Source organism: Miscanthus floridulus, chromosome 13 (assembly GCF_019320115.1).
Source record: "Miscanthus floridulus cultivar M001 chromosome 13, ASM1932011v1, whole genome shotgun sequence".
Lineage (NCBI taxonomy): Eukaryota > Viridiplantae > Streptophyta > Magnoliopsida > Poales > Poaceae > Miscanthus > Miscanthus floridulus.
Window position 1 is genome coordinate 42,688,556 of NC_089592.1, and position 27,256 is coordinate 42,715,811.

Sequence of the window (27,256 nt, forward strand, 5' to 3'; positions counted from 1 at the left end):
GATTTTTAATTGATCGTTAAGATATCCTTTACAATCTGCCGTTACCCTTTATTGATAGGGCCGCTGGACTTTGCGTACAAAAATAAGACTCCTTTACATGTATGCAAAGAAGTCATGCATCTAGCGTGCAAGCTAATCTGAATATAATATTCATAATTAGTTTTAGCCACACGTACACCTATTATTAAGTCCAGCTTCATTATGTTTCCTGTTCGCTCGTCCCAGGCCAAACCATGCATGCACTGATCTGCAAATATCTTCTCTTTTGACTTGGTGACAGTCCAAACAGAAAATGCCCGAATCGACGTTCACCAGACCCGTGTTTGGACTCCACCTGACGTGCACCGGACTCCACCTCGATCTCTTGTGCATGAACGCATATATAGCAAAGATTACGTGGCCGTTTATAACAACCCGAGTTTTTGAGCATCCAAAAATACGAGTTTTTTTAAAATTTTTCCTACAATGTGTGAATCACTATAGACTTTAGGTCAAACCGAAGTCAACTTAGCGAAGCTTGCTAATAAATCGTTGCACTCATTTAGATTTGTTTGTAGGAAGTGCCTATGCTCTTGAGTCGGTTTTGTGTCTGAGTTTATTCAGAGTTTGGAGTGCATAGATCTGTAGCAAGGTTCCTCTCAATTCCCTTCTCAAATCCCCTTGGAAATCCATCTCAAATTCATTTTGGTTCCCTCTCAAATTCTTGAAGTATAAATGGGAAAACCATTCTTCTTCTCCTTGGGCTCAAACCTCTCAATAGCCCAGCACCTCTCCCTCTTCCTCCCTTCCTGCCGGCACAGCTTCCCTTCCTAGCCCAGCTGCCAAGCAGCCTAGCTCGCGCTGCTGCTTCCCTGGCCCATGCGCACGCACTCTGCAGGCCTAGCTCGCCTCCCGCCAACCCACTCGCATCGCTAGCCCAACGGCTGTGGCAGAACAGACCAATTTATAAGAGCATAAGTACAATGGCAACCACCAGAGCGGTCGTAATGTCATACTTGAGCCCATATAAACCCGATAGTCCGTCGAGTATCACGAAGGATCTCTAATAATCCAACATACAACTAAGATCGTACATGATTCAACATACAAGTCCACATGTTACATAAGTTCACAAGTAGTTCAACATACATCGGAGTACGAAAAGAGTTATTACAACCCAAGTTCAAATAAAGTAGTAGCGAAAGCACTATAGTTTTAAAACCATCATCACATACTTGTTTAAATAAATGCCTAGTTCATGATCAAGTCCAACAAAACCATCCTAGATAAGACCACATAGAAGAGCCTTGCCCGTGGCATTACTCCTCGTCCATGACCGGAGAGAAGCAATTCTTGCAGTACCTATGGTATACAGTACCATCTGTAACAAGTGGAAAATAAACCCTGAGTATGAGAAGGTACTCAGCTAGAATCAGTGTTCACCTAAACGGCCTAAACGGCCAGTAAACGGTAAACGGTGGTAAACTGTTTTGTTTAGGGGGTAAATAGAAATTAAACGGTTGACCATTTAAATGGTAAAAAAATAGGAAAAACGGTTCAAACGGAACGGAGATAAACAACATTAAACAGGCTAAACAGCTGTTTAAATGGCTGTTTAGGCGAACACGAGATAAATGTAGTTCAGTTTTGTATGGATAAATTTATATACTTAAGTTTATTATATTTATAAATGTGTACACTTGATATGTTACATGCATAAATATCTATATTTGGCCTTTTCACATGCATAAATATATATACATACCAAAATAATTGATTTTTACTCGAATAAATATGTATAAATGCTAGAATACTTGATTTTTTACAGGCACATATATAATTATATGTATTTTTTGAAAAAAGTATAAAACCATTTAGACCGTTTAACTTCGTTTAAACACCGTGTAAACAGCCTAAACGCTAAACGAAGGGCGACCGTGTAAAGACCGTTTATCGTTTAGGAAAACATTGGCTAGAATTACCCGTCATAAACAAAAAATAAAAGGACACCAAGGATCATGCAAGGCTTTATAAGGGGAGTTGTCTTGACAACATTTTGCGTAAAAGCGGAAGTAATATATATTTTGATTGGATCAGTTATTCTAGCAACAAGTTATACCTATTAAAATTAAGCATATCTAGGTTGGCACTTATACTAGAGCAATCACTTCATTTAAGATGAAGCAAACGATAGTAACCATATCCAGTATAATATTTGCATGTTCCTCATAACCATCACATTCCATCAAGTTACTACGATGAAGGGGCTCCGTCAAGTTTCTCACTATTCGGGAGAGACGACGATTCGAATCGATTGCAACCAGCTGGGCAGTTATTCCTAACACAAACCTAGACATACCTACGCCTAGGTAGTCTTAGGTCACCTTTGGTACAAGTTAGGTCCACATTTTATGGGTTTGATCAGTGCCGCACAATCAGGGACAACCACCTACCAGGACGTTCAGGCCCGGCCTGCCTTTGGGCTCACGTCTGGCTCCCCGAACATCCTTACTATCATCCAGAGTGCGCACATTCATAGAACGAGGCTCGGCCTGAGTTGAGCTACTCGGCTTCGCGGTCAGAACGAGTTATCCAGCCTGCTAAGTGAGAAGCATGCATTCAAAATGACAAGAGAGCCTCCAACGCTACGGTCCTTAAGCGGCTCAAATGGAATCACAAGTGTCAACCAACAACCTAGACTCCGCCCGGCCTCCATTTACCTCATCACATGGTTCTTTTCCACGATAGCAAATATAGTCAACCATGACCAGACATTCACCTAAATCTCATAGGTGACAGGAAATCACCCAACTTCAACCGAGCTAAGCATGGCTAAGCATATATTCGATCCTACACCTACACAGGGTTCAAGGTATATGTCTGGACAAGGAAATTATATGCATCAAGAGTTTCCAATCAACTCCTATAACCTAATGCATCAAACATAAAAGGACTCAAGTTGATATTTATAAAACATAGGAGGCTTAGAATACTCTAGGGCTTGCCTTTCAAAAAAGAGGTAGGCCTATGATCTAGGCATTTTGGTAATTCCTCTAGGGCCTGCTCTTCGCTATCTGGAGCTACTTGTTGTGGTGCCTTCTGGTCCTCTTCTTCCACTACTTCAAATTCCAATAGTGTTATTCCCACTGGCAATCCTATATGCATGAGCACGCAATAAGAGGGCAAAGAATGCATAGATGATGATATGGATTATAGGATATGCTGCAATGCATAAACATACATGTACTTAACAACCAATACTATGGTGATGATAAGATTAACTTTATTTTTACTGGATAGATGTATATATCTTCCCTAGTACAAGAAACATACACTCACCATGCTCTAACAACCTAAGATAGAGTTGCTCATCATCATTAAGATGTCTATCACCTGTAGTTAACAACTTATTTTAATTAACCTAATCACCTAACTTAACAAGCATCATGCTAATACAAAGCAAACAACTCAAAAACTAGAAGCAATCGAACTAGAGAGCAATAATATATAATTGTATATGCTCAATCAAAATTGGTCACAACCAACTATACCCACTGATTATATACATCACCAACATGTTGAAAGGTACAAGGGTTGGACCTAAATCAATTGCATATAAGCCTTTATTAAGTTATTTAATTTGGATGAAAATTGGAATTACTACTTCTAGTGCACAAAAAATTCTGGAAAAATTATAGTAGCTTAAACATACTCTCAAGAGACCTCTATTAAAATTTCACGTCATTTGGATATGTATGGCAGCCTCTAAAAAATGACAAGTTGCATAGCATAATTCTACTTAAATATACCTAGTATAGTGAAAAGTGTCGAGCAATAGATTTTATATTTTTCCCACATTCTCCATAAGATCAACATATTGTGAAAATTAATTGATGTCCATACATTCCCTAATTTGATCACAATTAATTTCACAAGAATTAGCATTTAATGAAGATAAAATAAGAAATCATATACCCAGCATGTTAACTGTAGGTTTCATATTTTTCTTAGCTACAACATGCATGACATGACTAACAAAATTGGAATCACATTTTTAGCTTATACCAAACTTAAGTTATGCATTTTTCATGATTAATAGGAATAAGCAAAATAATTTAAACAGGGTACAAAACTGTAAGATATATCGTGTTTCATATTTTTAATAGACAGTACTCGACAAGATGAATCCAACAAAATTTGGTTCACTCAATTTAGACACTCCTAGCTCCAGATATAAATTTTGCAAGTTTGAATCAATTTCTGAAAAAGAATAAAGTAAAACATTTAAAACTTAAATCGCTACGTGCACCCAGTTTTAGTGTACCCTAGAGACAGACAACTGGGTCCCATGGTCAACGGGCCCCACATGTCACACACACAGAGCAGGGGCAGTGGTTGACCTGGTGAGAGCTCACCGACGGCGAGGTTACCGACGACGAGGTCACCACCATCGTGTTCCCCACCTTCTCGCGCATCTACTGGTACCCTCAGTTGGCTTGGCAGATCAGCGGAGCTACCTCACCGACGAGCATGGTGGCTCACTGGTGAGCATGGTGGCTCGGCGGCAACACGTGGTGCTGGACTTGCCATCTCCGACGACGACATGGTCAGGCGAGCAGGGCTATGGCGTTAGGAGGTCTTAGTGGAGCTCTAGGGCTAGGACTGAGCTATGGTGAAGCGGCAGTGAGCTCTGACCGCGTGCATGGCAGCACGGTGACGTGAGCACGGTGATGGTGAGGTCACCGTTCTGATGAGATGGCTGCTAAATGCAAGTCTCCATCTTTGGGGATAGTGCTAGGGTTCATGGCAATGCAGAAACACACGCTAGAGGGGGGCAGTAGGGTCTAATCAGGGCCAGATGTGGCGAGCTTGAGCTTATGGCCATGGCGGACGTGCACGGCGCGGTTGCATGTTCCTGCACTATTGCGGCGGTAGCAGTTAAATGGGTGGCAGTTGTAGTATCTATGACCTATGGTGATGACGGACCGAAGTGGAGGGAGGTCGGGGGAGCAATGGTGGTGGTCGGTAATGGGTGAGCTCGAGCTCGGCGATGCTCTACGGCCATGGTGATGATGGCAACACCCAATGTGGCCTCACCTATGCTCAACTGGTGATGTTAGCGAGTCAATGGGGTAAAGGGCGACGTGGCGGAGCTACATGTGAGATGGTTTGGGTGGTTGTGTTGCGGTGGTGACACGCTTGGTTGGCGACGATGTGGTGGTGGCGGCGTGGTGTGTTCCTCCGCTTCAACAGCGCGAGAGGAAGCGAGAGCGAGTGCAAGTGGAAATGAACACGTGAGAGAGAGCGAGCGAGTGCCCTGGCCTTGGCTTTTGGCACAGCAACATAGGGACATGGCCATGCATGTGACACCATGCGATGGGCTAGAGCTGGCACCAGTCGGCCACAATGCCGAGTTTGAAATCACCTGTGCCTGATTTGGTCGACTGAAACATTGAACTTTGAACCTCTAGATCTCCTAACTGTGGCGAGTTTGTGAAAACTTCATTAACACAAAATGTAGAGCTACATGAGATCTACAACTTTGCTTAAAAGACTTTGGTCCAATTTGAGCTAGTTTTCAAATTACAAAGCTCCAAAGTGGGCTACTTTGAAACTAAAAACCAGTCAGGACTTAGCAAAAAAATTTAAGTTACAACAGCATTAAGTTGAATTTTGGAAGCCCTATTTGACTAGGTTAGGCACTGAATTAGCTCCTGGCCCTTAAATAAAGTTTGTTACCCATGTCAAGAACCACAACTTTTATTAAGGGTGCACTACCATGCAAACAATCTATGGTATAGTTCAACTCTAGTCAAAGTAGTATCATGTAAAATGAAGTTTTGAGTAAACTAGGACTTAGAAGCAAATTTGGCCGATGTCTTGAATACAAACATTGTTCCATTTTCCATCCTAGATGTGTCTAAGGTGTTTTTGTGACCTCACAACCACCTCTTGCATTGGTCACACATGATCACAAGCATATACTTGTATATAATCAACATCACATGTGATAAAGATAAGGTGAAGGAAATGAAACTTCATAAGCTCATGTTCATGAATGCTTGGATGATGCTTGTGCTCATGAAATGCAAGTGCCAAATGCAATGCTTAACACTAGGGTGTTACATCACCCCTATAGGCCCATTGGTGGCCCCCGCAGGCTGAAGCTACCCACTGTCGCACCCAAACCCTAAGGGTGACGTGCCCCTGCTCCCATCTATCGCTACACCGAGTGGGAGAACCACACCCCACGCCCCGTGCATGCCTCCCGATGATCACCTGCATGGACAAGGGGTATGGATGCCGAGGCATCCGCCATCCACCCTCGAACCCTAGCCATGGTCATGCCTATAAGAGGCCCCACCGTCGCTCCTCCTCTCCCATTCCCCATCCACTGTCGCTCCTCTGCTTCTTCCACCTCCAGCCACCACTTGGCCCTCCTCTACTACTCCACGCAGATGCGCTTGATGTCCCCTTAGGCTTGTCCATGCCAAGCTAGCTTGGCTCGCACATAGCGCCCGCCATCATCTGACTGTGGCACCATGAGCTCCTTCCACCATGATACGCGGTGGTCTACCTCCCCTGAGCTCCTCGCATTGAGCTTCACTGAGCCTCACTGATGCCATGCACCTCTCCATCTATGATGCCATCCTCCGCCTCCACGACCATGACGCCACCTCCGACCTTGTCCTGCACCCAAGCCCGATGGATGCCCTTCCTTGCCGTTGACTCCTTGTCAGTAGTGCACCACCGGGAAGCCCACCTCTACATTCCCGTTCATGAGAACCATGGCTGAGCCAACTCCACCGCATCGCCCTCCTTGCTACAGTCGAACTACGACCAAGAGCATCGCACCAACACCGTGCACTGCCCTATCCTCACTATGCTTTGCCTTGCCATCATCTTTGTCAACCAGGGGCACCTTGACTGTGCCTCCTCCTTGACCATGCCTTGTCAAGCTTCGCAACAGTGTCACCTCGTTGAAGCACCTCCACTGCCATCGGTGAGCCCCAAGGCCTAAAGCTTCCACCTTTTCATCATTTCTATCGATGTTCTGCTGAGACTAGCCTTCATGCCATGGTTGTTCACTACTGCAAGGAGGTCGTGCCATCCACACCAGGAGCTAGAGCCACTGACCATGCTGACTGCCTCGTCGTGGGATAGCGGCAATGCCTCCTCATCGCCCTGCCCTCCTACAGCTTGAGTGAGCACTGGACCCCCTAAAGCTCTACCTTTTCCTCCTTTGTAATCAATCTTATCACTATTCTTGCTGAGCCCGACTTCATGCCGCTGTCTTCACAATCACAAGGGAGCTATAGCCCTACTGTGCCATCACCGGAGCTCCGTTGCCACATCCTGTTGCTTGCAGCCCCCCTGGGTAGCCACCATAAGCCGCAAGCGAGCTACAGCCGGCCAGTAGCAAGTAGTAGCCCACCGCGAGTGGCAACAAAAAGCCAGCATTAGGCCCATAGTAACCCTTGATCCCTATCAAGGTTGAACCCTAGTTGATGCCATTTCTGACACCAATGAAAACCCTTTCTTGCTCTTCCATACACTTGTTCATATATCATTTTAACATCTATACTTGTTCATGCACTTGTCCCATGATCAATCTATGCATGTGCTATGCCTTCATGCCAGTCTATCTCTTATGCTATGGATATGTGCTACTCCATCTAGTCATCATCATGTCGATTGAGCTCTTGTTCTTGTGTTGTGTTGCCAGTTGTGTGACATTTGTCATTATCTAGGGACCGTGCCTTTGAGCCGATCGAGGGATCATACTTCCTTCGATCATTTGGGTCATGGGTTTGTCCCGCCGTGGCCGTAACGCCAAGCATAACTCATTCCCTCACTTCTTAGTTGGCTTTGTAGTACTACGAATGCTAGCTCCTATCCATGTCCCTAGGACATGGCCATTGTGGACTTGATGTCGATATCAACGTGATTCTTACCCACACATTTTGAGGCCCATGTGACCTTGTCTAGTGGGATACGAATTAGGGGACAACCTTTGTGGAACCGACGGAAGCCAACTCATCTAGGTGAAGCTCATGGCCATGAGTTGCCTTACCATGACCATCGAGCTTTACCTCTTTTGCTCACTTGCTTATCCTAACCACCTCATATGCTTGTACCACATTGACCATAGCATTCCTTTGGTTCTAGCGGTGACAACCGCATCGCTATGGACCTTAGGGATAGCCTTGTGCCGATTTAGGTGCATGGTCGTGGTGCCCTATGAGTGATTTTGTATCATGGGATCGTGCGTCCTTTCTTCCAACCTTTGCCTATTCCATGATGAGTTGGTCAAAAGAGTGTGGTTTCCATTCTTCTCTCATCTCTTATTCTCAATCCTTGTCGATCCAGTAAGATGTGGATTGAGCCCTTCGCTTGTTTGTTGTTTATTGCTCTCTTGATTCCATTCCTTTGATTCTCGTTGTTGCTATGGCAAGTGGATCAAAGGAAGGTGAATCCCGTGTTCCCCCCTCCTTTGGGTTCTATTGTGCTTAAGCCCTTGTATGCTTGTACCCATTTAGACCATAGCATTTCTTTGGTTCTTGCGGTGACAACCGCACCACTAAGAACCCTAGGGATGTCTTAGTGCATTTAGTGCACCTAGGTCGTGGTACCCTACAGGTAGTTTGGGCACTCATGTTCTCTTGTGGGTCGCTCCTTTTTAATGCCATCTCTTGCCATGGCATGTGGATTGGAAGAAGTAGACCACCTCCCTTCTCTTCTCACCCCCATTCCACCCTCTCTTGTATTCTGTCAATTATAATGGCAGATGGATTGAGGGAGACTGTAACTACTTCCTTCCCCCTTAACCACCCTTTTTTATTCCCTGTCAATCTCCATGACACCTGGATCGGAAGACTATGAGTCGTGGTGTTCGCCTAAGATGAGCTAGGGTCTATGCAATTTTTATTGAATCCGTATAGGTTGACATAATCAACCCAGGAAGTGTTGGCTAGGCTAAGATTTAAGATTGTGCTTAGCAAACAACCACTTCTATTTCTTTTGGCCTAGGGATCGAACATCCTCCGAGAGGGCTAAGTCTTATTCCTTGGTGTTCTTTTGGTGTTGCTCGATCTTCTATGTCATGTTGCCTCTTTTGTTCACAGTCTTTATAGGTTTAGTGGATTGATTGTTCTTTCGCCTTGTTGTCCGCCCTATCAAGGTAGTTGCATCGAGGATAGTGTTGATCGGACCAGAACTCATTGGAGGAAGGAAACATGGATGACACCAGGACCTTGAGGAGAATGGCTACGAGTGCACTGAGGATCTCAAAGATGACCAGTCAACAGGTGCCATGTCGCACCCAACCTCGTAGAATCCTATTAGACATGCAACAATGTAGCTGCTAGAGTTGTACTTTGATGCAAATGATCTATGATAGGTTACATGATAGAATTGCTTGAAAGCCATTACCTTGACGCAACCTTTACCCCTACAAATCCGTGTTAGGATAGATGCTCACATACTACTTACTACTTGCTTCTACTATGCATTATATCTATGATGTGATGCTTGGTGGAGGATTGTTTGTGAGTGGCAAAGGCACTTGGTGCCGATAATATGGTAATAATGTGATAACAACTTGGGAATATCTTGGCATGCGTCTTGGGTGTGTGGTGAGGGTTGAGTCGACTGGACAAGATTATACGACGAGCTGTTGAGCGAGTCTTGCCAGGAGTGTGACCTAAGCGCTCCTTGAGAGTTGTACTTATGGCGGGTACCGGGTTGAGATATAGACCTCGGGGAGAAGTGTCTTTGTGGGACAAATCCCTAGAGTAGAGGTGCTATTGAACCACGGGGTGTCGAGACCCCCATTGTGAAGATGTCTTGTTCGGTCACCCTAAGTCTTATATGTTCTAGGAACCAGTTCATAGGAATCCTTGCACCCCACTCACTCTCAATGGGAGGGAGACGGATGTGGACTAGTTTGGGCGATGCCACTACTGCTAGGTTGTAGTTGACAGTGTGGGAGGTGAGGGTGTTGGAACCTGATCCTTTCTAGGTGCATATTGCCATGTGCCCGGTATTTATGTTTCACAATCTCAGTGTGCCAGAGTTGATCCGAGCTGTCTTAGGGCTGAGTGGCAGGGTGGTATTGTTCCAAGCTACAAAGCAGCTTGAAATCAGCCTAGACGATGTACAGCATCGATGATGGTGTATGTTGTGGGTAGTGTAAACCTCTGCAGAGTGTATGGTTGATCGATCGATACATATGCTGTCTTTTTGGCTATGGACCTTTCCTGTGTTACCGCTTCACTTGACTAGAGAGAGGTGTTCTTTCTTCTTCTCCCCCTTGGGTTTGTTGGACTTCGGCTATTAGCTGATAAGGCAAGGTATGAGAGGGAGTCTTCCTTGCTGCCTAGAGAGTGAGAGTGTGGTGAGATGTGTGTGATGGGATGGGTGAACTTGTGGATGAGATGGGTTAAAACTTGATGAACTATTATAAAATATTGATGAACTTGCATATAAAACCTATAGCCATATATATGCCTTTTGCTCTACCCTTGCATTCCACTTACCACAAAGCAAAGCATAGGGTGGGAACCAGTGCTAGTACAAATCGTACTGAAAGATATTTGGTAGGTTTTGGATGTCATCTGCAACGACAACCATGGAGATTAGAAGGATTAGATGGTCTCATGCCTACTGCTTAAGTTTGGTTGAGGAGATGAATTCTATGCCCCTGATGTTCTACGCCTACTCTGAAGATTGCCCATGAAGGAGGAGCCTTCACCCGTCGATGCTTTACATCAACATTGATGATAGCCCGTGAAGGAGGAGCCTTCACCCACCGATGTGCAATGTCTACTCTGATGAAGCCCTGTGTGTGTTTCTGATAGAATAATGTTGTACTTAGGAGTGTTACCAAGTGATGTAATGCCTTATAAACTTGTACTTCCTAAATGTATGAACTGTGGTATCAACTGTTATTTGATAATGTGATGGCTTGATCTCTTGGACTATCACATTATAATTCCTATCTATGGATTTTCCCTTCATGGAAAATCAAGATCGTTTCAGTTGTTATTAGAGCCATACTTGACCCTAGGATGAGACTTTTAGGACCAAACACTAGTATAAAATCTAGCCATCCTATCTATTGTAGAACTATAGGTGCTAACACTTGCTTTCCTTCCCTGCCTCGAATTCTAAAGCTGACTGACTTCCCTGTTGTGCAAAGTTAACCTGTAGAGAACTTTCCCCTTCACCGCCCACGCTAGATCGGTAGTGGTGTGAGACTTTGAAGGCATTTGAGTCACCTTAAGTCAACATGCATGTAGGAGTTGTAATGCTGTTTGTTTGCTTGGATCTTGTGTTGTTGTGCTTCTTATGCTTCTTAATGTCTGATTGTAGGCTATAGAAGTTGTTTTATGCATGTAAGACTCCAGACCCTGGCTGACCCAGCTAGCTAATCCAAAGCCCACCTTACCCTTCATCGACCGAATGTCAGTACTAACAAGAACACCAAGATTGGAGAACAAGAATGCCTGAACTAGATGAGCTAGACAATCTGTTCAGTAGTCTCAGCTTGGAGAATCCGATGGACGTCGACCCAAGTGCGATTATGGACACCCATTGCCCTAGAGTGAATCTTAGATGCCATAGTCCATTGCCCAGGAGTGAAGCTTGGATACACCCAAAGCTTGACTAGAGTCTTGGATCTAAGATTCTAGAAGCATCTAGCTTGACAGCAGCTTAAGCATAATAGACCCGTATCCTACATAGAAGATTACGATGCAGTAGGAGATGAGCCATCTAGAGAGCATTTTTGCAAGGAGCTCAAGAAGTTCTGCAAGCTGAACCCTTCTTACTTTTGACCATGTTGACAACCTAATTAGGGCAGAAGATTAGTTACATGGAGTCAAATGAAGAATTAAATGAAGGTTTGGACTGGTGGAATGCACTGACAAGGAAGGTTTTGAACATTGCCACCACTCAGCTCAGAGGCATTGCCAACTTGTGGTGAGATTGCTTTTGTGCTATTCACCTGACCCTATCAACATTGGTTGGATAGAGTTGCACAAACATTCTACAAGTACCACCGCAAGAAGAGAACGATGGAAGCAAAGGCATAAGAATTCTGGAAATTGTAGATGGGAACCATGTCAGCTCAAAAGTACACCACCTAGTTCCCACAGCTAATGAGATATGTGCCTAAATATATGTTTAGAAACAAAGGAACCACTACCCAAGCCTTACAAACATTCTCATCACCCATGATTGCCCAACTCTGAAGAAGTTGATCGACATAGCCGCTCTCGTAGAAATGGGAAGCTATCTAGACCCCACCGCATCAAGGCTAAGAACAGCATAAGCACGTAACAAGTTTCGTAGCACATGGGACAAACATTCCAAATGCCCAAAGAGCAAGAAGAAGTCCAAACTACACAACCTATTGAAGCTAAAGAAGAAGAAGGTGATTGATGTCTACTACACGTGTCTCCCGATTGGATAAAAGTACAAAGTTGCTCTCAACATCAAATATCTATTTGGTTTGGACAACTTGAGAGTCAATATCACCAGCTCGAAGCATGCTAGCCATACCATCCAGAGATCATTGAATCTCTGAAGTTGAGCTTAGAAAGATAGACGTAGAAGAAGCCCCTACAGCAATAGTCCCTTTCGATTAAATGTCGAAGTAGATCAATGATCAGTAGCTCCCCTCTTAAAGATGATGGTTGCACCATTGGTATGCAAATCAGTGAGACTCAAGAGGGTAGAATATATATATATATATAGTACATCTGGTAGTCCTAAAGTCTAAAGGAGATATTGATATGATTCTTGGAATAGGGATAAGAGATCAAACCCTAAACCCTCCTTCCCTTGATTTGGTAGCCTAAGAATCCTAAAAGTCTTCAAGTACAGATTGAGGCTACAAACCAACTAGATGATATAGAGAAAGTTGAACTTTAGCCTTTGACAGAGAAGACCCTACAAGACATGCCAAGTTGTTCGCTAAATATCCAAGCGCTTTCCAGATGAGTTGCCAGGATTGCCCCCTAATTAGGACACTAAGTCCATGGTTGTTCTTTCAGATTGTCTAGTGTGCCCACACAATTTATGAACAATAAATAGTTGAAGAACATAAGAAGAATTTTAGAGTTGTGCTAGAGAAGCTACGGCGAAATCAGTTGCATGCCAAGTTCGAGAAGTGTGAAATTCTAGTTTTAAAAGCTTGTATGTGCTGACCATAATGGAAATTTCAATGGAACCATCCAAGATTGAAATAGTTAGCAGAACAAAAGCAGCCAAAGAATGATACTGTTATCAGGAGTGTTCTTTGATTAGCTAGATATTGTCATTGACCTCACCCAAGAATTATCAGAATTTCATGGTATATCTCTATGCTTCCAAGCAAGGTTTAGGATGAGTGATGATGCAGAATAATAGAGTAATTGTGTATGCATCAGGATAGTTGAGAGATCACGAGAAGAACTACCCCATGTAGGACCTTAAAGTTAGTTGCAATTGCTCATGCCCTCAAGATTTGGAGGCACTGCCTTATTCAGCAACAAGTATGATATCTACGCCGATCATAGGAGTCTTAAGCATTCCTTCACACAAAGTGAGCTAAATATGAGACAACATAGATGGTTAGAATTGATCAAGGGCTATGACTAGAGATTCACTACCATCTAGGAGAAAGGGTCAATGATGTAGCAGATGCTTAAATAGGAAGAGCTATTACACACCTTGGTTGCCCCAGAGCGATTTCCTAAGTTACTTGAAGAGTGTGAAGTCGATGATAGTGGTCACATAGACCCTAGAAGAGAAGATTAGAGAAGCACATAAATAATGCAAGGAGATCCACGAAATTAAGATACTTAAGCAAGAGGAAAAACTCTAGAAGTACAGGATAGATGAACAAGACACCTTGTGAATTGAAGGATCAACTACGTGTTCCACAAGATCAGCAAATCCGAGAAGCCATTTCATCAGGAGGACATGAAATCCAATATTGCATCCTATGTGGCTAGAGGCAACAATTGCCAAAGAGTGAAGACTAAACACTAGAGACCTATAGAATTACTTCAGCCCATGGGAAATAGGAAGATAGCAGCATGAACATTACAGTTGGCATCTTTTATGAACATTACAGTGGTATGGATGTTATGGTCAGATTATCCCACTCTCTGAAGGAACCGACTCGATATGGGACATAGTTGATCACTGGACCAAAGTGGCTTATTTCATTCTTGGAAAGTTGTGCCGTAATCTAAGATCTTCCACTCCCCAGACTGATAGTCGGACTAAAAGAGTAAATTAGATCTTGGAAGACCAGCTTAGAGTTTGTGTCTTGACTCATGGATTAGATTAGGAGAAAATCCCATCCTTCATGGAGTTCTACAACAATAGCTATCAAGCGAGTCGGAATGTGATATTGACAGAGGTTCATAACCCCACTCATATAGTCAGAAATAGGAGAAAGATAGATCTTTAGATTAGCAGTAATAAGGGAAGCCGAAGGGTGAGTGACTAAGGACAAAGGGAACTTGAAGATGTGATCTCAGTTTCAAGGTCGATGACTGTGTATCTCGAGCTTGAAGTTAGCTACAGTAGGTATCACCTTTCAGAGGCACCATAAGGTTTCATGACAAAAGAGAGCTAGCATCTTGCTTCATAGGCCCCTACATGAACTTGAACATAATTGGGAAGCCCGCCTACAAGTTGGAGTTGCCATCTAACCTAGCTAGAGTATACCTCGTGTCCTATGTCTCACACCTAAGAAAGAGCCTGAGAGTTTTAGATGAAGAAATTCATACTGAGGACATGGATCTACAAGACCCGCTTGAGTACCTTGAGCACTTCATGAAGAATTTTGGATTGAACTATCAAAGAAACCATAAAACGACCATTCCTTCTGCAAGGCCTTGTGGGGCAACGATACTGAACAAGAAGCCTATAAGAGGCCCCACCATCAGCTCCTCCTCTCCCATTCCCCATCCACCACCTGATCCTCTGCTTCTTCCACCTCTAGCCACCGCCTGGCCCTCCTCCACTCCATCGTGCAGATACACTTGACGTCCCCTCAGGCTTGTCCATGCCCGAGCCAGCTTGGCTCGCCCACCGTCATCTGACCACACCATCACACCCACCTGCTTCTCTCCTCTTCACCATGAAGTCGAGCTCGCAATTCACCATGGAAGATAGCACCACACAGCCAATGCTGGAGCTACACCATTGCAACAGCAGAGCCCACCTCTGCCTCCTCTTCGAACTAGCCATGCAGCTGTGACATCATCCACCACGAGCTCCTTCCACCCTGAGATGTAGTGGTCTACCTCCTCTAAGCTCCTCACATCGAGCTTCACCGAGCCTTGTGACGCCATGCACCTCTCCTTCTGTGATGTTGTCCTCTGCTTCCATGACCACACCGCTGCCTTCGACCTCAACCAAGACCCGAGCCCGGTGGATGCCCTTCCTCGCCATTGACTCCTCGTCAGTAGCACACCACTATGAAGCCCACCTCTGCCTCCTTGTTCTTGAGAACCATGGCCAAGCCAACTCTACCACATCGCCCTCCTCGCCGCACCGAACCACAACTAGGAGCACCATGCCCATGTCGTGCACCGCCCCATCCTCACTGAAGCTCTGCCTTGCCATCATCTTCATTAGCCAGGGGCACCTTGACTGCACCTCCTCCTTGATCATGCCTTGTTGAGCTTTGCAACAGCATCACCTCACCAAGGGTAGCACCACCACCTCACTGGAGCACCTTCACTACCATCGGGGAACCCTAAGGCCCAAAGCTTCCACCTTTGCATCATTTCTGTCAATGTTCTGCTAAGACCGACCTTCGTGCTATGGTAGTTCACTACCATAAGGAGGTCGTGCCATCTACACTAGGAGCTAGGAGCCGCTGACCATGCTGACCACCTCGCCATGGGACACTAGCATCGCCTCCCTATTGCCCTACCCTCCTATAGCTCGAGTGAGCACTAGACCCCCTAAAGCTCCACCTTTTCCTCCTTTCCAATCAATCTTATCACTGTTCTTGCTGAGCTTGGGCTTCATGCCACTGTCTTCACTGTCACATGGGAGCTACAGCCCTGTTGTGTCATCGCTGGAGCTCCATCACCACCCCCGGTCGCTTGCAGCCCCACCCCCCTAGCCAGCCGCAGCAAGCTACAGCAAGCCATAGCCAGCCAACAACAAGCAGTAGCCTACTGTGAGAGGCAGCATCAGGCCCGCAGCAGCCCTTCATCCCCAGCAAGGTTGAACCCTAGTCAACGCCATTCCCAACACTATTGAAAACCCTTTCTTTCTCTTCCATACACTTGTTCATACATCATTTTGATATCTATGCTTGTTCATGCACTCGTCCCATGATCTATCTATGCCTGTGCCGTATCTTCGCATCGGTCTATCTCTTGTGCTATGGATATGTGCTACTCCATCTTGTTTTCATCATGTTGGTTTAGCTCTTGGTCTTGTGTTGTGTTGCTAGTTATGTCTCGTTTGTCATCGTTTAGGGACGTGCCTTTAAGCCGCTCGAGGGATCGTACTTTGTTCGATCGTTTTGGTCATGGGTTTGTCCCACCATGGTTGTAACGCTGAGCGTAACTCGTTCCCTCACTTCTTAGTTGGCTTTGTAGTACTACGAATGCTAGCTCCTATCCATGTCCCTAGGACATGGCCATTGTGGACTTGATGTCGATATCGACGCGGTTGTTACCCCCACATTTTGAGGCCCATGTGACCTAGTCTAGTGGGATACGAATTAGGGGACAACCTTCATGGAACCAATGGAAGCCAACTCATCTAGGTGAAGCGTATGGCCATGAGTTGCCTCGCCATGACCATCGGGCTTTACCTCTTTTGCTCGCTTGATTATCCTAACCACCTCGTATGCTAGTACCACATTAACCATAGTGTTCCTTTGGTTCTAGCGGTGACAATGGCATCGCTATGGACCTTAGGGATAGCCTTGTGCCAATTTAGTTGCATGGTCGTGGTGCCCTACGAGTGGGTTCGGATCATGGGATCATGCCTCCTTTCTTCTAACCTTCGCCCGTTCCATGATGAGTTGGTCGAAAGAGTGTGGATTCCATTCTTCTCTCCTCTCTTGTTCACAATCCTTATTGATCCAGTAAGATGTGGATTGAACCCTTCGCTTGTTTGGTGTTTATTGCTCTCTTGATTCCATTCCTTTGATTCTCCTTGTTGCTATGGCAAGTGGATCAAAAGAAGGTGAATCCCGTGTTCCCCCTCCTTTGGGTTCTGTTGTGCTTAAGCCCTTGTATGCATGTACCCATTTAGACCATAGCATTTCTTTGGTTCTTGTGGTGACAACCGCACCACTAAGAACCCTAGGGATGTCTTAGTGCATTTAGTGCACCTAGGTCATGGTACCCTATAGGTAGTTTGGGCACTCGTGTTCTCTTGTGGGTCGCTCCTTTTTAATGCCCATCTCTTGCCATGGCATGTGGATTGGAATAAGTAGACCACCTCCCTTCTCTTCTCTCCCCCATTCCACCCTCTCTTGTTTTCCATCAATTATAATGGCGGATGGATTGAGGGAGAACGTAACTGCTTCCTTCCCCCTTAGCCACCCTTTTTGATTCCTATCAATATCCATGACGCCTGGATTGGAAGACCACGAGTCGTGGTGTTCACCTAGTCTATGCCATTTTTATTGAATCCATACAGGTCGACACGATCGACCTAGGAAGTGCTGGCTTGGCTAAGATTTAAGCTTGTGCTTAGCAAACAACCACTTCTATTTCTTTTGGCCTAGGGATTGGACATCTGCCAAGAGGGCTGTCTTATTCCCTTGGTGTTCTTTTGGTGTTGTTCGATCTTCTATGTCTTGTTGCCTCTTTTGTTCGTAGTCTTTATAGGTTTAGTGGATTGATTGTTCTTTTGCCTTGTTGTCGCTCTATCGAGGTAGTTGCATTGAGGATAGTGTTGATCAGACCGGAACCTGTTGGAGGAAGGAAACATGGATGCCACTAGGACCTTGAGGAGAATGGCTATGAGTGCACTGAGGATCTTAGAGATGACCAGTCAACAGGTGCCATGTCGCACCCAACCTCATAGAATCCTATTAGACATGCAACAATGTAGCTACTAGTGCTTTACTTTGATGTAAATGATTTGTGATAGGTTGCATGGTAGAATTGCTTGAAAGCCATTACCTTGACGCAACCTTTACCCCTACAAATTCGTTGTTAGGATAGACGCTCACATACTACTTACTACTTGCTTCTACTATGCATTATATCTGTGATATGATGCTTGGTGGCTGGATTGTTTGTGAGTGGCTAAGGCACTTGGTGCCGATAATATGGTAATATTGTGATAACAACTTGCGGAGATCTTGGCATGCATCTTGTGTGTGTGGTGAGGGTTCAGTCGACTGGATAGGATTCTACAATGAACTGTTGAGTGAGTCTTGTCAGAGTGTGACCTGAGCGCTCCTTGAGAGTTGTACCTATGGTGCATACCAGTTTGAGGTATAGACCCTAGGGAGGAGTGTCTTCATGGGATGAATCCCCAGGGTGGAGGTGCTATTGAAGCACTAGGGTGTCGAGACACCCATTGTGAAGATGTCTTGTTCGGTGACCATAAGGACTTATATGTTATGGGAACCAGTTCATAGGAATCCTTGTACCCCACTCGCTCTCAATGGGAGGGAGACGAATGTGGACTAGTTTAGGCAATGCCACTACTGCTAGATTGTAGTTGATAGTGTGGGAGGTGAGGGTGTTGGAACCCGATCCTCTCTAGCTGTGTATTGTCATTGGCCCGGTATTAATGTTTCATAGTCTCAGCATGCCAGAGTTGATCCGAGATGCCTCAGGGCTGAGAGGCAGGGTGGTATCATTCCAAGCTAGAAAGCAGCCCAAAATCAGCATAGACTGATGTACAACGTCGATGATGGTGTATCCTTGTGGGTAGTGTAAACCTCTACAGAGTGTATGGTTGATCGATTGATACATATGCTATCTTTTTAGCTATGGACCTTTCCTGTGTTACCCCTTCACTTGACTAGAGAGAGTTGTCCTTTCTTCTTCTCCCCCTAGGTTTGCTATTAGCCGACAAGGCAAGGTACGAGACGTAGTCATCCTTGTCACCTAGAGAGTGAGAGTGTGGTGAGATGTGTATGATGGGATGGGTGAACATGTGGATGAGATGGGTTAAAACTTGATGAACTATTATAAAATATTGATGAACTTGCATAGGAAACCTACAACCATATATAGGCCTTTTGCTCTACCCTTGCATTTCACTTACCACAAAGCATATGCAAAGCATAGGGTGGGAGCCAGTGGCTAGTACAAATCATACTAAAAGATATTTGGCAGGTTTTGGATGTCATCTGCAATGACAACCATGGAGATTAGAAGGATTATATGGTCTCATGCCTACGCTCAAGTTTGGTTGAGGAGATGAAGTCTACGCCCACTGATGTTCTATGCCTATTTTGAAGATTGCCCTTGAAGGAGAAGCCTTCACCCATCGACGCTCTACATCAACTTTGATGATAGCCCGTGAAGGCGAAGCCTTCACCCACCGATACGCAATGTCTACTCTGATGAAGCCCTATGTGCGTTTTCGATAGAATAATGTTGTACTTAGGAGTGTTACTAAGTGATGTAATGCCTTGTAAACTTGTACTTCCGCAATGTATGAACTGTGGTATCAACTGTTATTTGATAATGTGATGGCTTGGTCTCCTGGACTATAATATTATAATTCGTATATGTGGATTTTCCCTTCATGGAAAATCAGGATCGTTTCACCATCATTAATTCTCTCTTTTCCTTCTTTACTCTTTGTATTGAATATCTTCCAAGAGGCGATCTTTGCCTTTGAACATTATGTTATGATCTGGCTCCTCTTGCCTTGCCTTGGCTTGTGTCACCTGTGTGGATAAGCCCTTCCTCTTGCCAAATTAAGAAACAACCAGCAGCATGGATAAACCACCTCCGAAGGTACGTAACATCATACTAGTGACGTGATGGACTTGGACCATGTCTTTTCTTACTCGGCAATGGTGATGAAACAATCTTTTGATTTCCCTTGCTTTTTTCTTTATCTTCATGTGAAGAGGTCTTGGATGTCATGCTTCCCCAAATATATATTAAATAACATTTCCTAGCCAACTCCTAAAAATATTCCTCAACTAGGAAACCTTCTTGCTTTTGACATCATCGGCTGATCCTTTCCTCTCTAGGCTAAGCTTTCCAAATTTTGGTGTCAACAATTATAAGAAATAGTCACCTAGTAACTGGCAAGTACCTAGTTCATACCCGATCATCCATCAGTCGGTCGGGCCATCCGATAGCAGTATAGAACCTTAGAATAGACTAAGTCCAGAACCTACTAGAGTCTCCGTGATTTCCCATCGAGTATCTGCCAACCTATACAGAGTCGAACAGAGACACCTTACCCCAATACCCGGTACAGTGGAGCATCCGTCGCTTAGGACGGAGTGTCCACCAGTCACTGAGAATGTGAGTCTATTTAGGTAACCTACCTAAGGGGCCAACCGCTACCTGAGGAGCCTAGCTACTAATAATACAATAGTGGAGCCATAGTTAGGAGTCTGTTCCCAAGTTCCTAATCAACTTTGAATCTCTTTACCTATCGTGTAACCATCTCCAATCATTGGATCCTCTCTTTTTAGGTTCGGTTATCTCATCTTGTGAGGATCGTGTGTGTGTCATCACCACTAATCGGGAATCGCCAGGAATCGGCAGCATTGTTAGGCAGGCACCCCACTACTATGAACTCTATTTTGGATACTTATTATGTTCTATTATGGGTTATGCATCTCATGTAGATTTGGATAGTAATCTTGATCACCTTACACTTAGAGTCACTCATTAATCTGGTAGAAGCCTTTCACCTAAACAATGGGAATGGAAATGCTTAATTGCTTATTGCCTAGTTGCTTAGCAACGGTAGAAGTCGAGCATGAGAAGGGAACTCATTCTCGCATGTGTAGGATGCTACACTTGGATAATTAATCACTAAACCCAATGAGGGTACAACTTGACTTACATCACTAATCTAGCTATGGCATAATATCACCAAAGGTCATAAACTTGGATATCACTTTGGTAACTTTGCTCATGCAAGGGGTAGATCATTGTGAGTGGGGGATCTCAAATGACATAGCTCATGGAGCAGCTAAGGACCGTTTATTGGGATATGTGAGTTCGAGTAACCACCCTATAGACCACATGTCATGGATGGGGTCGACAAGCCAAGTAACTAATTGTGACCGGTTTATCTATGAAACTAGCAAGGGGGTGGCGTTGGTCGGGAATGTTCAGGACATTGACCGGGCACCAGTCAAACCTTTCATAGGACACTCGGGTCGGACTAGGGAAAGGTTGGGGAACTTGAGGCAACCCTTACCCGAGCACAGGTATGGTGGTTCGTCCTGGTCTCCGTGTGGGTACAGTTGTACACCTCTATAGAGTTTGAAAGCCTGAAGTCCCTTGGTACGGAATCATTCGGTTGTTCCTAATTTCTATGCCCATGGTTGCATAATTGATGGAATATGAGCACCCTAGATTTATATACGATACATGACTACTTTCTTCTAGTGTTGGAACATAGCAGGTCATACTCTTAATAAATGTCATCGCTTTTCTACAAATATACAAATGCCTGATAAATTACTCTTTGCATCCACTAAATATCTATGTGCTAGAATTAAGTCCTACGAGTACGCAATGTACTCACGGCGTTGCCGATAAGTTGTTTTGTAGGTACATGATAGACGAGTAGAGCCATGGCTCTAACAAATGCTGCATAGTAGCACTTGGAATGGGCATCCGGACTATGCTACAAGTTAACTCCGAAGTTCATGTATGAGCGACCATGAGTGTCAACCTTAGTTGGAATGATTACTCTTATCTATGGGTCGAACCTGACAATGAAATCTATGTAACTACTTTGGACACATTAATCCTAGATGTAATAACTAGTTGTTATCCATCAGCCATGTGTTGGTTTATTATTGGGATCACTGTATGCCACTCAACCTAATCTTGAAGAGGAGTTGTCGAGTGCGCTCCTAGGGGCCTCACAGTGGAATGTGACAACCCCCGCCGGCCTTGGTCCCAGGGCACGACAATGTTTCTTAATGGTATATGTGGGTAACTTAAATATAGTCATGAGTTAGTTTAATATTGTTTTATGTAATAGCAGAGGTGGGTAATTATTTAGAAAATAGAATAGATCCAATAGCTATTATTATCAATGGTGATTAGGTTATACCAAATAGGATGGTCAAATGTTTTAGATTTTTGTGAGAAAATTTTAAGATGTATCTTTTATTTTCCTACTCTGTCTCATAAGGATTAATGTGGAGGCTCCATTAAGGACCTCTAGTTAGCATTTCTAGTATTTATCTTTTTTTAGCTTAACATGCATTTAGTTTAAACCTAATCACAAGATATATAAACTTGTATTGCATCCCTTTCTGTGACTTCACAAATTATAGTTTAGCTTTCAACTTTTAACCAAGTTGTACAATTTTCTCCACATGTTAAGTAGAAACTCTAGTGTTTTTTTTTATTTTTATTCAATTTTTATTATTAAAAAGAGTTTAGGTCTTAGTAATAATGTTTTTTGCATGTTAATTAAGTTGAATCTCAGAGCGCCCTAGCACCGAACTTGTTGAATTTGTTATGTCGTAGAATTATATGTGTGTAGTATTATTTTATATATCATAGAGTGCTAAAAGTTACCAATATTGATATGACATAATGTTTCAGTTACAATGTATAAAGTTATTTTAAAACAACTTATGAAATTTATTATTAGGGAGTATTAATATAATTTAAAGGGAATTGCCGGTGTTATGTTATTGCTATGTGGTTTGTTAATTAAACATTTTCCATGTTTATAAGCTATTAAAATAAATATTTATCCTAATGTACATATGTTTACTTGGTATACATGGTCAAACATAGCATTATAGTTATTTAATTTCACAGTTGTAGAAGTTTATAATATAGAAAAATGTCTCGTATATAAATGGTCAAACATAGCATTGTGATTATTTTTTTGTAATAGCATATATTAGTATTTACATATAGATTTGAGAGAGGTGGGTAATTTAGATGCAATATGAGAAGGTTATTATGAATTATGTTCCATAATGAGAAAATGGGTAATTTAGATACAAATTTAGGGGGTTATTTTGAATTATTTTTCATAATGACAAGTGTGGGTAATTTATATACAAATTCAGGGGGGTTGTTTTGAATTATCTTTCATAATGGCAGAGGTTGGTAATTTATATGTAAAATCAAGGGGTTATTTTATCTATTTTCATAATGGCAGGGGTGGGGAATTTTTTTATAAATTACAATAGATCCAATGGCTATTATTGGAGATGATGATTAGAGGCTACCAAATTAAAGGCCAGATATTTTCTTATTATTGTGAGAATTTCTAGGATTTATCTTGTTTCCCAGCGCTTCTGGTGAGAGTTAACATGGTGCCTCCGTTGGGGCCACTAATTAGTAATAGTAAGATGTGCTAATGTTTTTAGTTATGCTTTTTCTTAGGCACTTGTCACTAGAAGAAATGGCAGTGAGTATGAAGCCTCATCATGTCATGACCCGATCATGACATGTTTGAGAGCATAAGCATCATGATCATATTTTGCATCTAAATTGGAATCTAAATTCAAGTTGTGCTGAAATATGCTTTCAGCCTGCTCCCAGGTGAACCGACAGATGATCCACCACACCCATCGGATGATCCGTCAGCTCATTTAAACTACCTAACAGAAGTTAGGTTTTTGACAGTTTCTGCCAACACCTACCGAACAGTCTGTCATACCACCAGAAGGTCCGTCAGCATGGCCCATGCAGTAGAGTTGAATTGTCACTTGCTTAGCTTCTTTGGTCCCACACATCAGCACACCTATCCATCTTGTTGAGCACCTAAGCCAACAGCCTAGGCAGCTCACCCATTCATTCTCACACTCCCTCTCTCTCTCTAGTTCATCACTCTCTCTCTCTCTACTCTCTCCTAGACTCAAGCAAGAAGGAGAAGGAAAGGAGAAGGGGATTCGACCTTGGAGCTCATAGGATGGAGATGGAGATCACCTAGGAGGCATGCACCACAAGAGGTTAGGGTTGAAGTGGGAGGAGCCCTCTCATCCTTGCCATTTGGAGCTAGGAGGAGAAGGCAAGAATCAAGAACCAAGTCACCAAGGCTAGATCCAGCTTCTCCACCACCTTTGAGGAGCTTGCATCTATCTTTTGTAGCTTTGGTATAGTTTGATTTGTACCAAATCCTTAGTTTTCACTTTTGTGAGCACTAACCCTAGAAAATATCACCTTTGTCCAAATCCAAGTTTGCACACTTTGGAGCAAGAATCAACTAGTTAGATATGCTCCATAGGACACTAGAAACTTATCCTAATGATGTTTTGGCCATGCAAATGCTTGAGGTGAAGATTTGCATTTTGAAGTAGCAAGCATAGTTCACTAGTCAGTGTACTGACTGGAGCATTCATCATATTTGGTGGAGTGTCCATTAACACAGCCACTTGTCTGTTAACTTGAACAGAGCAATTTATAATTCACCAGAGCGTGTGTCATGTCTGGTGGAGTGTTTGTGGAATTATAAACCAAAACTAGAGAGTCTAGGGCTATAGACTTGTAACAGCGGAGAGTCCAGGGATCACACCGGAGTGTCTGCTGATTTATTAACACTTCATAGAAAAACCCAAAGATAGCCAAGTAGTGGCAGAAGCTCTGTCACCTTTGGCAAGACATTCCAACAGAATCCGAACACTTGGTTGTTTAAGGAAACCTAGACCTAGCCCGATGGATGGTTTGTCACCTCAATAGAATGTTCCATTGATTTATAGTGTAATCACTTAAGTTTCTCAAAACCACTGAGTACCATTGGAGTGTCCAGTGAATCACCACAAAGGGTCCATCGACCTAGCTGTCCTATTTTCACTAAGTCCCTGAGTCACTGAACTGTCCACCGCTCACAATAGACTATTCGATAACTCACTCTGATAGCCTATTAGTACAACACTTGATTACTTAAAACCCAAGAGCTAAAGTTAACCAACAATCATCAAAGCATTGCATAGCATGTCATTTACATTCATGCATTATACTCATCAAGCATCATGAATGAATAGGTGACAAAGTTCTCAAAGAGGCCCCAGGCGAGGAGGTTGCTAAGGAGGAGGAGCATGTCATTGATCCAAGCATAGTAGCTCAAGATAGGCCCCTATGCATCCCTATGCTTTGCAAATTGCATTATAAACTATTGTTATCTATTACATTGCTCTATTACTATATGACTAGTTGAACCGGGGGGTTTTACCTATTCCAAACCGAGATCCACATATTACCACACCAATCAACTTTGCTTGTTTTCTTTATTAATTCTTGCTTAGTATGCTTAGATCTTAGAGTCGAGTTGATGATGGGTTTCTCATTAATCGCACGATGATAGGCATGTTTGTCCACTAAGCAACACTAATGGGAAGGGATCCACACTTGTTCCACTTGAATATTAGTTGAGTGATGGTCGGCAAGGGGTCTGGTCATGGCAAGAGGGTGGAATCTTCAATGACAGCTTGCTAACCGATTAAGGACCGTGCATCCGTAATAGCAAGTTCTGAACACAAAATCATACAAACCACTTGTCACTAATGGGGGTGACAAGCCAAGTAACCGATTGAGACCAAGTTGTTTGAGAAACTAGCATGAAGTTAACGCTAGGTAGATCATGGTAGCATTACCCGAGAACCAATCAAACCTTTCTTGAACATCTTGGCCGAATTGGGGAAAGGTCGTGTCAATAGAATATCATCGACAGTCCACCGAGGGGTATCCTGTGATGGTAGATTTGTCGGTGGGGGTGCATGTGATCAGGAACTAGATGGTGACACAAGGCACAGAGACAGCAATTTAGATAGGTTCGGGCCATCTAATTGACGTAATACCCTATGTCCTGTGTCTTTAGTGTATTGTATTGAGATGTAGTATATAGATCTTGATGGATCATGTCCGCTAGGGGACCCTGCCTCTCCTTATATAGTCTGGAGGGATAGGGTTACAAGTAAAGTAGCCTATTTGGTACTATACAATATCTTGTGGTGCACGCCGTGCAGCATCGTGCACGCCTTGATCTTGTGGGCCAAGCCACCTCTGATGGTGTGGCCCATGTCTTGTCTTAAGAATACCGAAGGCCATACCCCCACAGCTAGTCCCCGAGCCTGACAGTAGGTGATGTAGTCACGTGGTGCCAGGGTCATAAAGTAGAACACAAGCTGAGCAGGCAGCCAGTCCCCGGGCGTAGCCTTGAGATGAAAAGCAAGCACATTCACCGCAAGGTGAAGTGTGCCCACTTAGTCCCCGAGCCTGCTGGAAGATGAAGAATGAATCTTGTAGCAGAGTCAAAGAAAAAGAAGTCTGAAAGCTTGCTGACATCGTCTAATATGCGTGTATCAAGACCCCAGACATGTTGCCCAAGATCAGCACCCTGATCCTAATAGCATGGAGCAGTTTGATAGCACGTCGAGAAGACGTAGCAAGATCCGACCACCAAGGGAGCACCGAGGAGTCCCCAGCATCGCTAGCGATGACCGAGCACCGAGGAGCGAGGAGTCCCCGGTGTCGCTGGCGATGACCAAGCATCGAGGAATGAGAAGTCCCTGGTGTTGCTGGTGATGTCCGAGCACCGAGGAGCGAGGAGTCCCCGACGTCGCTAGCAATGACTGAGCACCAAGGAGTGAGGAGTCCCTAGCGTCGCTGGTGATGTCCGAGCACCGAGGAGTGAGGAGTCCCCGATGTTGCTGGCAATGACCGAGCACCAAGGAGCAAGGAGTCCCTAGCGTCGCTGGCGATGACCGAGCACCGAGGAGTGAGGAGTCCCCAGTGTAGGCAGTGATGTTCGAGCACCAAGGAGCGAGGAGTCCTCGGCGTCGATGGCGATGACCGAACACCAAGGAGCGAGGAGTCCTTGGCATCACTGGCGATGAGCAAGCACCTAGGAGCGAGGAGTCCCTGGCGTCGCTGGTGATGTCCGAGCACTGAGGAACGAGGAGTCCTCGACATCGCTGGTGATGATCGAGCACCGAGGAGCCAGGAGTCCCCAGCATCACTGGCGATGTCCAAGCACCGAGGAGTGAGGAGTCCCCAGCATCACTGGCGATGTCCAAGCACCGAGGAGCGAGGAGTTCCCGACATCATTGGCGATGTTCGAGCACTAAGGAGCGAGGAGTCCCTGGCTTTGCTAGTGATGTCCG